The sequence below is a fragment of the Cibotium barometz genome, chromosome 14 (genome assembly GCF_041138505.1).
Source record: "Cibotium barometz isolate CiBa-2024 chromosome 14, ASM4113850v1, whole genome shotgun sequence".
NCBI classification, from domain to species: domain Eukaryota; kingdom Viridiplantae; phylum Streptophyta; class Polypodiopsida; order Cyatheales; family Cibotiaceae; genus Cibotium; species Cibotium barometz.
Window position 1 is genome coordinate 20,965,352 of NC_141059.1, and position 10,806 is coordinate 20,976,157.

Sequence of the window (10,806 nt, forward strand, 5' to 3'; positions counted from 1 at the left end):
TCCCAAGTGACTCTTGACTCTCCATTTCCCATGTGTGACCCTTGGATGCCTGACCCTAACCTTAACCCATAAGGTTAGTCCTAACCCATGCTCCACTAGAGCTTGTTCCCATGCTCCCATGCTCACAAGCCTAATGTGGGTTAGCCTCCTAGTATATGCACACATAATGTGCATATAACATACTTCCCTTCTTTCAAAACATTGCACTCTTGCAATGAAAAGAAGGAGAACTGTGTTGAATAATCTCAACCTGCTCTCAAGTCGAATCCTCTATTTTCCTATCTTTCCACCTAATTTTAAGCTCAAGGAGGATTAGTCAACTACAAAGTTTCCTTCCCCCCCTGCATTCAAGTACCTTATCAGGTTCATGTGGAACATAGGATAATTCTTCAACTTCAACGAGTTCTTGAGGGGTAACTATATTACCCTCACCTCCCAGTTTCCCTTTCAATCTATTGATATGAAAGACTAGATGAACTCTAACATGTGGAGGTAGTTTAAGTTCATACGCAACCGTGCCAATCCGATGTATAAATCAAAATGGACCACAATATCTAGGAGATAAATTCGGTAGTTTAAGTTCATACGCAACCGTGCCAATCCGATGTATAAATCAAAATGGACCACAATATCTAGGAGATAAATTCGAGCATTTTCCTTTTAACAAAGTCTGAAAATATTTAGGAACTTTTAAATAAACCAATGCTCTTGGTTCAAAAGACCAAATTGAGCGTCCTCTATCAGCATAGAACCGTGCCCTATCTTGAGCACTCTTGATAGAATCATGAGCTTCGGTCAGCATTTCCTGCATATCACGCAAGAAATCCCTCGATGCATCAAGCTCGATGTCCTTAAGGCCGACATCAATAGGTGCCCTGGGTTGATATACATAAGCATGAACGGACTAAAACCAATAGCCATATATTTAAAACTGTTATAGGCAAATTCCATCATTGGAAGATATTTTTCCCGATTTGATGCTTTTCCAGAGATATATGTACGAAGCATATCCTCTACAATCTGATTCATACGCTCTGTTTGCCCATCAGACTGTGGATGATCAAAGGAATTCATACTCAGTAATTTCCTCGTTGTAAACCATTCGAAATAAAGTAGAAAAACATGGCATTATAACAGCAGGAACCAAGGATTCATCAGTGTCCCGACGTACCCACATCTGCACATGGAATTATCGACGTCCCGAGTTATCCATATCAACATAGAGAGTCATCAACGTCTCGATGAAACGCATATGTACATCCGTAAACCATCAGGTGGATTGTATAAATCACCTAAAGTACGAAACTAAAAAAAGAAATGTCAACAAAGGAAGAATCCAAAGTTCCTTAATCCGAACACAACAAGATAAACTCGTTGAACTCTAAAGAAAAAGATTTCAATAAGTGAATATGTCGACGAGATTACACTCATCTCAATACATGCAAGCTATAGATAAAAGAAGTTTATCTAGAGAGTGCCTACACAACAACTTTAAATGAATTCAAAAAATGAGATTGTCTTTGAATGTTGAGGTCAATATGCTAAGTGATGTAAGCAAAGCAATAATCTTGAGCCCAAATTATCCCATAAGATAATATATGTGAGGGATCGCTAGCGTCCCATACCACCATGATACCACCCATACATACCTTACCAATTTGAAACTCCCTAGTATGCAGTCTAGGAGATATGAATAAAATCCTTTATAAAAGAAATAAGATGGCCTTATCCCAAACTTTCACATACTAAAACCAGTCTCTATATTCCTGAGACCACATCAAGGAATAACTCTTTCTGAGTATATCATTAAAGAATTTGAATTATTGGCGCCTTTCTAATGATAACTACCCAATAAACACACTAAGGTTGGGTAGAAAAATAACTCACCTAGATACATAAACAACTAGGTATCCGAGTTGGAATATGTACAAGAGTACAAGAAATATACTCCAAAATTACGTGCAAAAAATAAAGGCAAATGCTACCTTCAAAGCACATGATATTATCCAAAAGATCAAAAGATCCTTATAAAACCATAGATAAAAGCATAGAAGCTTCTCGAATCCATGAAAACCATAGTTGATCATAAAAATCAATGCATGTCATCTAATGGTCATTAATCATACCAAAAGAAGCATTAAAATTGGTGGCCAACTCATCAATCCGGAGTATATGAACACGATGTTTGTTCAAGCAAAACTCCATAGTAAGCAAGTGAAACACATGTGTGTAACATTCAATAAAAAACCCGTAGACACAAGTGATCTAGGTAAAACCTGATGAGTCCATATAAAACTTGGAAAACATCCAATAAAATCCACCAAAACAAACCGATCAACTGACCCATGATAGAATTTGTCTTAGGCTTAAAAAATTAAGCACAAACCACACTTAAACAAGTGCAAAATAAATTATCATAGAAAAGTGTCAAAGGTGAAACACACTTTGAACACAGATGATAGCCATCAAAAGTATGGAACATGTCCAAAAAGAATGGCAAAAAATCATGAAAACGTCGTTTAGAATTAATCCAAACAAAAATATCTACTAATACGAGGTATAATCGTATTAATAATATGCGAATAACCCGCATCTATCAAATGTCAGCACGCATGAGAAAACGTACTTCAACATTAAATAACCCTAAAAAATATTAAATTCTCGAGAAAAAGAATTATCATGATTTTAATTTTATAGGGCCACAAAATACGATAATTTTGAATTTCACCAAACCTATCTTATGGCATTCCAAACCTATATTTTTTTCAGAAAATTTTTAGCAATTAAATTTGTCAAAATACCATTAATATTTTTAAAAATACCAATTTCTAGGATTTCTAAAAATAATTTCTAGAATATTTCAAATTTTTCTTGAGAATCCCATCGTTCACGAAATTTCCAATTCCGCCTGACAATTCTCAAATCCAATGAAAATTTATAATTTTAATAAATTTTTAAATTTTATGGGTCAAAAAATATATTTTTAAAGGAATTTGAATGGTCACAGGCACCCGAATGGACACACCACATGCCAAACACCAACCCCACAGTTTCCAGAAATTTAAAATAACCTTTGTCTAATTTTCAAGATTTTTTTTTAAATTTTTAATTTACCCCGAACGCATTTGAATACGAATGGTCAAAAAATTTCAGAATTCCAATGGTTTTCCTGGAATACGGAAAGCCAATAGTTTCAGGAAAATGAAAAGACAAAAAAAATCAGAATGTGAAAGGTCAAAAATTTTCGGAATCCGAAAGGTCAAAAGATTTCTCGGAATTCGAAAAGCCAAAAGGTTTTCCAGGAGATGAAAAGCCAAAAGGCACCAAGAAAAAATTTCCAGAAATTTTTAGAGAATTTTCTTTTCTCAGATTTCAAATTTTCTCCCTTTTTTTAGGCTTTTTCTCCAAGCTTAAATTTTGAAAATATTTTGAAAAAGAAACCCTTTTTTTAAATATTTTTTAAAGCTAAAAAAAGCTTTTTTAAGCTTTAATAAAAAGCTTATAATTTTATTTTTTTGGGAGGGGGCGATTTTTGCCGGCGGCGGCGGCAGACTGCAGCGCAGCCCCCCCTCCCGCATGCGCAAACAGCAGAGTGAGAGAGAGATGATGAAATCTTCTCTCCACACTCTTCTCTCCTCTCTATCTTCTCTACTCAATTCACTCTTCACCCCCTCCTTCTCTCTATGTTAACAGAGAGGTTAACTTTTAATTAACTTTTTTAATCATAATTAAATCCTAATTATGATTAACATTAATAAAAAATGTGCTTTTTTAAGAGGTGTTTATACACGCGAGAGGAAAATAGAAGGAAAATTCGGAATTGAGAGACGAAGAGGGTTCCATGCACAGTGGAGAGCATTCAATGAATCAAAATGCTGCCCCCTACTGCAAATCAACAGAAAATCAACAGAAATTTGATCGCATACCCACGGAAAAACCCGCAAAAATGTATAAAAAATTACATTTTTAACCATAAAAATGCTCAAAAAATTCTTAAAAAGTCTAGAAATTTAGGGAATCCATTCTACCAAAAATATCCACAATAAAATATGTGGTATTTTTGTAAAAATTTCCATTAATGCTTATTTTAAACCATAAAAAATAGCATTAAACTCACGGAATTCTCCCGCGATGTCAATTCGTCCATAGTAGTAACACGCGTTCCAATCGCCATATCGACGATCCACGTGCTAATCATCAACACAAATCAACAAAATAACATTTTTATTAGTAAATATTAAAATTTACTTCAAAAAAATGCCAAAATTTGTAATAAGAAAGAAAAATCAACAACAATTAACTAGAGATTGCTCTGATATCACTATTAAAAACCTAAGATCTCTCTAGATAATTGTTATGCATAAACATGCATAAACTCATCCACCCGACCACCCCCGAGTCCAAGGGATGCACACATGAGTTATAATGAAATACATCATACCTTTACCTTGATGTCCCATACCATCAAGAGGTATAACTCCAATCCAATAGCATGTAGCTATAGTGTGAAATGGTAGGTGAGTAGATATGATCCTCTACACAAGAGACCATAGCCTAAGCCTCCAAGCCTCCAAGCCTCCAAGCCCCCCTTGAGTGTGCCTCATTCCCCTATTATATAGGAGGGCTCTCAAGTGACTCTTGACTCTCCATTTCCCATGTGACCCTTGGATGCTTGACCCTAACCTTAAACCATAAGGTTAGTCCTAACCCATGATCCACTAGAGCTTGTTCCCATGCTCCCATGCTCACAAGCCTAATGTGGGTTAGCCTCCTAGTATATGCACACATAATGTGCATATAACAGTGCTATAGTCAAATTCATAGTTAAAGCTATAGACTTAGGCTTATGATTCTCTTTTTTGAAGATCAAAAGAATGCCTATCACATACCATTAAGCTATGTGGCCAGAGCCAAATTCATAATTAAAGCCATAGACTTATGATTATCTTTTTTGAAGATCAAAAGAATGCTTATTAAGGCTCTTACGTGTCATTAAGCCGCTAGCATTCCACTAATAAATGTCTCACATTGTTCACTAAATGTCTCACATTGTTCACTAAATGCACCATATGCACTTTTACGTAGCAATATCAAGCCTCTTTTCATTTCATTATTCACTCCACATGCATAATGAGCCTCTCACATTATTTACCATATGCCTATTAAGCATTACTATAGCATTGTTCACCATATGCCCCATCAAGCCTCTTGTATGGAAACAATTGATATGGTCTCTCCATAGCTCAAACTTGTGTGCATTGAGCCTAATGCATAGAGCCCTAATGAACTCATAAGAGCAACAAAGACTTTGGAAATGGGAAAACTAGAGTATGATATCTTGTTGTAATTTGCCTCCTGTCCATGCATTTCTTTTAAGCTTTTAATGCCCAACATAAGACACCACTGTCTAACCTTTCAAATTAAAAGAAAGCCTATTACAACATCACATGCCACTTTGGGCCTTTGCCCAAGATTTTAAAAAGAATACACTTATGAAAGGGTGTATAGAATTTCGAGCTTTTAATAAAAGTGTTTGATAAGAGAACTCAAAAGCAACATAGATGAAGACCTGGCCCCCTTTTCCTCCCTAACCCTTGTCACCTCCTTTCTCACCTTCTTTTACGGCATGATTTGAGAAAGTAAGGGATCAATCTATCTCACCTTTTCAACCTAGGAATTGAGCAAAATCTTGTCTTAAGCTAGGTATGAGGCTTCCATGTTGAACTAGGTAAGGACCATCAAGTTAAGGCTAGGGGTTGAGCATGACAATTTTGTTTTAAGCTACGTGAAGCAGATCTTATTTTGAGTGCCATGTTGAGCATGCACGATGAACTGGGTGATGGACAAAGAGCCTAGCTTGAGAGAGAGAGAGAGAGAGAGAGAGAGGAGGTTTGAAAATTCACCAAAAAAACCCATTTGTAAATTTTATTTGATAAAACTTGGGAAGGTTTTTAGAGAGAGAGAGAGAATCCATATACAAGAAAGGAAATTCCATACCTTCTTTGCCACCGGACATGAAATGAAATGATGCAGGCATGTTTCCAAGCATGTGGTACCAAACACACAATTACCAGAAGCAATCCGCCGCTTTCGCCAATTGGTCCCCCAATGGTAGGCCTCCAACTAGCATGCGCCATAGGAACACCTTTCCTTGATATGGAATCTTAGACCACCAGCCCTGTAAGATTACTCCCTTCCACTAGGCCCTGCTTTTCCTGATGTTCCATACCCTATTAGCTTGCTTAGTGATCTAGTGCTTATCTTCCACCGTCATATGGTACACTTAATTTATACGCTGGAATTTGTTGTACGCTGGACAATGTCTTGAGGCTTTCGAAATGCCTAATCTAACCAAGGTTGCTGATCCTCCAACTGAGGAATATCAACAAACGGTGTAAGTCCTGCCCTCACCTTCTTCCATAACTATACATATCCACATGGAACCCAAAAATATTGACGAATTTTTTGAAAAGACAATAAGCAGGTCTACGTGACAACAAAGCATCCATAATTCTCACTGGTCCCAATTGAGCCATTCTATTGAATTTTGGCTGCTCAACAAGTTTGTCAAGCTACTCTAGAAGTCATGAAGTATCCAACACTGCAACCGCTGATCTGAAGGCTTCCATTTAGTGTGTGCCAACACCTCCATGAGATCCTCAAATGAGAAAGGAGAGGTGAAGCCACCACTTGAACCTGTTGGGAACCATTCACTACATCCCACCATGTATTATTTGAGGCCTGCGTGGCACTCTGTGGTGAGCTAGTGAGAAGAATTTAAAAAAAACTAAGAGAGCAAAGGAGAAGCAGAAGAAAGAGAAGAAGAGAGAAGAAGAAAGAGAAGAGAAGAAGAAGGAGAGATAAGAGGGAAAGAGAAGAAGAAGGAGAGAGAGAGAGAGAGAGAGAGAGAGAGAGAGAGAGAGAGAGAAGTATTAAAATATATATATATATATTCAGCATCGAATCAACATATTTATTTATTTTCAACTAGCCTTATTAAAGGCTACTACTAAGCCTTATTATTTTCAACTAGCCTTATTAAAGGCTACTACTAAGCCTTTTTAAGACCTTGCAAAAGCCTTGTTAAAGGCTTCTTTTAAGCCTTTAACAAGGCTTCTTTTAAGCCTTGTTAAAGGCTTCTTTTAAGCCTTTAACAAGGCTTCTTTTAAGCCTTGTTAAAAGAAGCCTTTAACAAGGCTTCTTTTAAGCCTTGTTAAAACAAGGCTTCTTTTAAGCCTTTAACAAGGCTTAAAAGAAGCCTTTAACAAGGCTTCTTTTAAGCCTTGTTAAAGGCTTCTTTTAAGCCTCCTTCACATAGTTTTGGCTGGGTTTTTCATCACCAGAATTCAAATCATCTTCTAGCCTTATTGCAAAGGTTTCTTGTGACTTTTTCGACACCTTTTTTTGAATGAGGAAATTTTTCTCGGCTTCAATAAATACCACAATTAATATGTATTTACTAATCACTTTCTCTGTCCAAGATTGAGATTTTTACAGATGTGATCATAATTCATCTCAAAGTGACAACAAGCCAACATTATCGAACAAATAGGTGCTTCCACATTCTACTTGCTTCAACATTCTACTTGCTTCAACATTCAAAGGTATTTGGCGTACTGATTTGTCAATGCAAATTTGTGCTTACATTATAATCGACAATTATAATCGACATACGCATAATTCCAAATTCAACTACTAATCCAGGTTTTCTTCTTATGAAGCATTTTTCGACTTGTCATTCATTGATATAATATTCAATACATATTATTTTATACATGTATATACATTAAAATATTTCTTGTGTATATATAAATATATGATATCTAGTATTACTATTTAATTTGATTATTTTCACTATCCATATATATATATATATATATATATATATATATATATATGATAATACACTTAATACACTTCAGATGTATTTTCTACACACACATATATATATTCTTATTGTTAATTAATTACACTTACATAAAGAACAATCATTTGTGTTTAAATCTTTATGTTTAACAAACTAAGTGACTCTTTTAGATAACAAAAGAGGTGAAACAACTCTAAAAAACAACTAGTTTTGCTAGCTTGTTGAAACAACTCTAAACTAAAAGTGGTCATGATAATAGGAGAATCTTTTCATATCTTCTATTCTAGAAAGAAAATATGAATTGGACCATCTGTTTATCCTTAATAATGCAAATGCAATAATGCACATAACTCACAGCTAACCCCTGTTGAGCATATGTAATTTATTGTTTTCTCATAATATGATGATGCTAATTAGATAACTTTCTAACTATGATTTTTTTCTTTTATCATACTATATTTACTATAGCAATACTTATTGATTAGAATGTCTAGAGTCATTCACATATTTACAATTTTTTTGCATATACCATAACTGCTTCCCATGTTCCCCAATTATTCATAAAAACTATTTTCATGCATCATAGTTATAGTTACAATTTCTTATTCATATATATGTATATATGTTTACTCTAAATATTTTTAATATATACATAAGTATTTCATACACACACACATGATTTCTTTATATAAAAGGGTAATTATTTTAGATGGAATGCATTCATCTTATTTTTACTTTTTTTGTTGTAAGTCGCTCGTAAGACCTTAGGTTCTGGGGATAGTAAATTAAAGGTTAGAGGTTAGAGTCTGTTAAGAAACATCCAGTCAATTAAATTATCTCCATGATTTTATGGGCCTTTTAGAATAACTGCTAAGATCAATGACAATGCTTATCGTTTGTCCCTTCCTGACCATTAGAATATTCATAATTCCTTTTACATTAGTCTTCTTAGACCCTTTAAAGGTAAACCACCTTCTACCCCCATTTATGAGATGACCCACCTCTCCTAGAGGCTGACAGGGAGGAATGTTGGAATTATTCACATTATTTGGAATTTATGGATTTATTTGATGGATATTTATTTTATGTGCAAGTGAGACTGATCATCTCTAACTTGTCACATATTTTGAGCTTATATTGTGAATGTCAGTGCAGATCAGTGGTGGTAGGGTTAGTGTGTGAGATGTGCATGGATCCATTGGGCTTGCTTCGACTGAAATCTATTGATGCATGGCACGTGGTGATTATTTATTCGATAATGGCAATGATATTATATGTGCACATTAGTGTGCAACATTTTGATATACATTAGTTCTATTTTATGAGTGAACATTAGAGTCTATTAGAGTGTTCACACTTTTGCATTTAGGCTTATGCAAGCCCAATGTGGAGATCCATATTTTTGGCTACATGTATTTTTGGCTCTTGCTTTTTGTACAAGGAAATATATTTAAATACACCATGAGGAGGACGTGAGCCACTCTCATGGTGGGGGAGATTTAGCCCATTCTTGTGTCGTGTGCATAGATTTCTTCTATTTTAAACTTGTGTATTTCTTTCAAGTTGATTTTTAATAGAGGGCCAACTGTGAGCTTCCGAGAGAGAGAGAGAGAGAGAGAGAGAGAGAGAGAGAGAGAGAGACAGAGAGAGAGAGAGAGCCATATTAAATAGCATCTTGTATATAATGTAAATGTATCTTGTATATATATATATATATATATATATATATATAAAATAAGATAATATATATTATTATAATATTATATATTTATAGTTCTGCATATATGGATACACACAATACACACCTCCCCGTGTGGTGATATTTTCTTCTCATTTATAATTGTGTTAATCAAATGACATGTTTTCAATTTGGTGAATTTAATGGTTAAATATTATTTCCTCATTGTCATGGTTAGCATCATCGTGATAAATTGTAGCTATGAATATTCTTCATCATTGTCTCTTCGTCAATTTGGTGAATTTAATGGTTAAATATTCATTTATCATTGTCATGGTTAATGTCCATGATTTATTTAACATCGCCATGATAAATGGTAGCTTATGAATATTCTTTGTCATTGTCATGTGATTAAATGGTTCCCATAACTTGATGATTTCACTACATTATAAATTCCATTGAAAGGGTGTTTTATATTAGTTCCTCTATATTTGAGTTTAGAGTAATTTACCTCTTAACCTTGACCAATTCACACATAATGTACATGACTTTGTTTACCACCCATTTGATTGAGTACCAAAGTTTTGTGTCAAAAGAAAGATGTAGCATTAGAAAGCCATTAGGGGTAGTGTGAAGACTTCTTTCACATGGCTTCTTTTTAAAGCAAGTTTATGATAGCTAATGCACATGTTTTTGACCACGATCGATGAAAGATATTCTATGAACTCTCTTATGCAACCAATAGCCTCCTTATGTTATGAGTTAATGAAGTTAATGACTAAGTACGATTATGACATATAAACTTGGTTCTCTTCTAAACCAAATGTATCATATGGGCTCAAGGAATATTTTTTAATTTATTGTTGTTCTAGTATACATTCTTCTTATAGAAGTTTGGGATCTGGTTAAAGAACAGATGAAGGTAGTAGCACGCATTGATGCAGTAACCAAGGAGAGATAGAGAGAAGCACAACACTTAAAGTAGATTGATGAGAATGAGTGAGGTACAAGTGAAGTGACATGATAAGGTCACTTAAAGTAGATTGATGAGGTACAAGTGAAGTGACATGATAAGGTCACTTACTCACACTCATAAGAGTGTGTGCATATGCCTAGGGGAAAAAACCTCCTAAAGAGATAAAAAGTGACCTAACAAGTGGTATCATAGCAATAATTGTTAGCTTAAGTATTAGCGTAGGCAGCATCAAGAGAATAATTCTAGTTAATTATATTATTAAAATACTTTAGGTATTACCAATTG